Source organism: Siniperca chuatsi, linkage group LG21 (genome assembly GCF_020085105.1).
Source record: "Siniperca chuatsi isolate FFG_IHB_CAS linkage group LG21, ASM2008510v1, whole genome shotgun sequence".
In the NCBI taxonomy this organism is placed as follows: domain Eukaryota; kingdom Metazoa; phylum Chordata; class Actinopteri; order Centrarchiformes; family Sinipercidae; genus Siniperca; species Siniperca chuatsi.
Window position 1 is genome coordinate 21,415,339 of NC_058062.1, and position 4,374 is coordinate 21,419,712.

The window sequence follows — 4,374 nt, forward strand, 5'->3', positions numbered from 1 at the left end:
AGAGAGAGAGAGAGGGGGGGGGGGTTTGGGGAAGGGTTAGGGAGGCACAATGCATGATGTGGATGTATACAGTCTCTATCCTCCTGCTCATTAACAAAACATTCTAATGCGCTGTGCAGGAGGGTCTTCACCACCAATGTTTTATGATATAAGTGGTAGTTACAGTTCAAAATGAGGTCACTTAGGTCACATGATGACACCTGAGCCAGTTCCTTGCGCTGAATGAAGACTGTGGCATGCTGGGACTTCTGGGCATGGAAATGATCAGATTTGTCTCCACTGAATACAAGTAGCTACATGTTGCTTCAGTGCAAAAATATCAGAATGATTTATTTCACTTCAACATGAAACATCCAATTGCTGAGTTTAAAATTCTGTCACATGAGCCGGTAACTGTGTGCAAGAACAGCAATATGTCAAAATTGAGATAGTAAGTCTCATACTTTAATAAGTTAGAAAATCACAATGCTTGGACATAGTAAGTCATAATTATACAAATAATAAAACAAAATGTGTTTCTATATATATTTAGAAAATATATTTTTATATTTATGAAACATGTTTTTATGATATATTTAGCTAAACCCTCTCTCTCCACTTTGGAAAAAAACCTAAACAATGAAATTCCATTTTTATTGTAATCACCATATCGCTTTCCTTTATCATTGTCTTGACTAGCTAGAAGTGATGATACTAGAGAAGAAATTATAAAGGCAGAGTGGTAACATTTGTTTACAGTCAAGTTTTGACTATTTACACCAGTTTCACATTTTTACAATATATGTGGTTAATGAAAATCTATATTACTCCATGTCAGTTACATGAGATCAATCCAAGCATCCCTGGCCAATGTATTAAAGGTCCAGTGTGTAGGATTTAGTGGCATCTAGTGGTGAAATTGCAGTTTGCAACCATTTGAATCTGCTGCCCCCGTGTTCCTGCTCGACAACTGCAACTACAGTTGTTTTTGGCTTTGTTACTATTATTGTCATTATTATTTCTATGACTATCATTCCTATTATTATTACTTTATTAATATTATTATTACCACTACCATTACGTTATTACTACACACAGCAGCGGCGGATGGCCACCCACCATTGAGTCTGGTTCTGTCCAAGGTTTCTACCTGTTAAAAAGGAAGTTTGCTCTTGCCACTGTCGCCAAGTGCTTGCTCATGGTGAGATTTGTTGGGTCTCTGTAAATATTATTATAAAGAGTATGGTCTGGACAGGAAAAGTGCAATGAGATAACTTCTGTTATGAATTGGCGCAGTATAAATAAAATTGAATTGAAAATTGAATTGAATACCGCTAGCATCACCCTCCCCTTCCAAGCGTGTAGGAGAAACTACGGTGGATGGTGGCCATGAAAAACGCGAATGGCCCTATCTAGAGCCAGTGTTTGGTTTGTCTGTTCTGGGCTACTGTAGAAACATGGCGGTGCAACATGGCGATCTCTGTGGAAGAGGACCTGCTCCCTATGTAGATTAAAAATGGCTTAATCTAAGAACACAACAATTCTTATTTTCAGGTGATTATACACAAATTAAAACAAACTTATAAATATTATATTCCATTTCTGCCAATAGCTCTTCCTAAATGTTACACACTGGAGCTTTAAATGTAAGGACTATAATAGTATCATAGACTATCATGGGAATGCCCTGTTGTATTTTGTGTTTCTCGTATTGTTGATTATAATCTTCCTTTGTGTCAAGTTATGTTTACTTAGTATATTTGCTAAAGAGTGAGAAGAATTAGATGGTATATTATTATCTGCACACCGAATATTACAATTGCTACTACAATATATAAAATCCAATTTTGGAAAAAGACACTAAAACCATCTCTTAGACAGGGGCTAAAGGTTCAGTGAAGTTTGCTCTTTGGAAAAATTAACATTCGCTATTAGGAAAAAAAACTTTGAAAAGATGTGAGGATCGTTCATGGATGTCCTGAAGAATAATCTCACAGAGGATTCTTCAATAAAAGAACTGTTTGCTTTAAAGTACAACTTAATAAGGTATGGAAAAAGACACCATCATTAGATTTTTAATGTATGTATTCAGTATATTTTCTTGCCATTGTGTTTTTGTGTATATGTATGGGTACCAATGGCAGAATGTAACTAAGTAAATTTACTCAAGTGTACTTAAGTACAAATTTGAGGTATGCATTTCACAGGCAAACATTGTATTTTTTACCTCACAACATTTATTTGATAGTCACTCCTTAGATAGACCTCTTACTGTGTCTAGTTGAGGCCTGTTATGATGTTTGAGAATGCTTATGAGTTGTTAACTTAAATGTTTCAGATCATCAAACAAATTAAAATATTAGTCAAAAATAACACAAGTAAACACAAAATGCAGTTTTTAAATAAAGGTTGTTATTATTAAGGGAAAACAAAATCCAAACCTACATGGCTCTGTGTGAAATAGTGATTGCCCCCTAAACCTAATAACTGGTTGGGCCACCCTTAGCAGCAACAACTGCAATCAAGCGTTTGCCATAACTTGTAGTGAGTCTTTTACAGCGCTGTGGAGGAATTTTGGCCCACTCATCTTTGCAGAATTGTTGTAATTCAGCCACATTGGACGGTTTTCGAGCATGAACTGCCTTTTTAAGGTTATGCCACATCATCTCAATAGGAATCAGGTCAGGACTTTGACTAGGCCACTCCAAAGTCTTCATTTTGTCAGCCATTCAGAGGTGGACTTGCTGGTGTGTTTTGGATCATTGTCCTGCTGCAGAATCCAAGTTCGCTTCAGCTTGAGGTCACGAACAGATGGCCAGACATTCTCCTTCAGGAGTTTTTGGTACAGCAGAACTGATGGTTCCATTTATCACAGCAAGTCTTCCAGGTTCTGAAGCAGCAAAACAGCCCCAGACCATCACACTACCACCACCATATTTTACTGATGGTATGATGTTCTTTTTCTGAAATGTGGTGTTACTTTTACACCAGCTGTAATGGGACACACACCTTCCAAAAAATTCAACTTTTGTCTCGTCAGTCCACAGAGTATTTTCCCAAAAGTCTTGGGGATCAAGATGTTTTCTGGCAAAAATGAGACGAGCCTTAATGTTCTTTTTGCCCAGCAGTGGTTTTCGTCTTGGAACTCTGCCATGCAGGCCATTTTTGCCCAGTCTCTTTCTTATGGTGGAGTCATGAACACTGACTAACTGAGGCAAGTGAGGCCTGCAGTTTTTTGGATGTTGTTGTGGGGTCTTTTGTGACCTCTTGGATGAGTCGTTGCTGCGCTCTTGGGGTAATTTTGGTTGGCCAGCCACTCCTGGGAAGGTTCACCACTGTTCCATGTTTTCGCCATTTGTGGATAATGGCTCTCATTGTGGTTCGCTGGAGTCCCAAAGCTTTGGAAATGGCTTTATAACATTTTCCAGACTGATAGATCTCAATTACTTTCTTTCTCATTTGTTCCTGAATTTCTTTGGATCTCGGCATGATGTCTAGCTTTTGAAGATCTTTTGGTCTACTTCACTTTGTCAGGCAGGTCCTATTTAAGTGATTTCTTGATTGAGAACAGGTGTGGCAGTAATCAGGCCTGGGTGTGGCTAGAGAAATTGAACTCAGATGTGATAAAGCAGATTTAAGTTATGTTTTAACGAGGGGGGATCACAGGGCCATGTAGGTTTGGATTTTGTTTTCCCTTAATAATAACAACCTTCATTTAAAAACTGCATTTTGCGTTTACTGTTACTGTTTACTGTGTTATCTTTGACTAATATTTAAATTTGTTTGACGATCTGAAACATTTAAGTGTGACAAACATGCAAAAAAATAAGTGCAAACACTTTTTCACACCACTGTACATCAGTCATGGGGGACATTTACTGCAGAACCACTACTTTTACTGCTGATACTACATGAAGCTGATAATAGCTACTTCTGTACTTGTAGCCTACCTAAATAGTAGGATTTTGAATGCAGGACTTTTACTTGTAATGGAGTTTTTTTACATTGAAGAAGGCCTATTGGTACTTTTAAGTAGGATCTGAATACTTCTTCCACCACACATATATATGTTTTTTTCTTCTTCTATTCTTTATGACCATGATTTTGTGTACAATGGTTCAAAAAATCAGATACATTTTTTCACTTCCACAGCAGATTAAAGCAAGAACTGCTGATTTGGTGTTATCTCTCCTAGTTGAATAAAGGATATTTTGAATCTCTCTCCCTCTCACACACACCAATAAATATTGCCTCACACACATATTTTTCCAAACACACATACCCAGACTCCTCCTTATGCACAAAACACACCACATACACAGTAGGTTGTTTTTTTCCCCAAGGAGGAGTTATTATACGTCATCACGGGGTGTTGCTTTAAAGAGGTCCCACCCT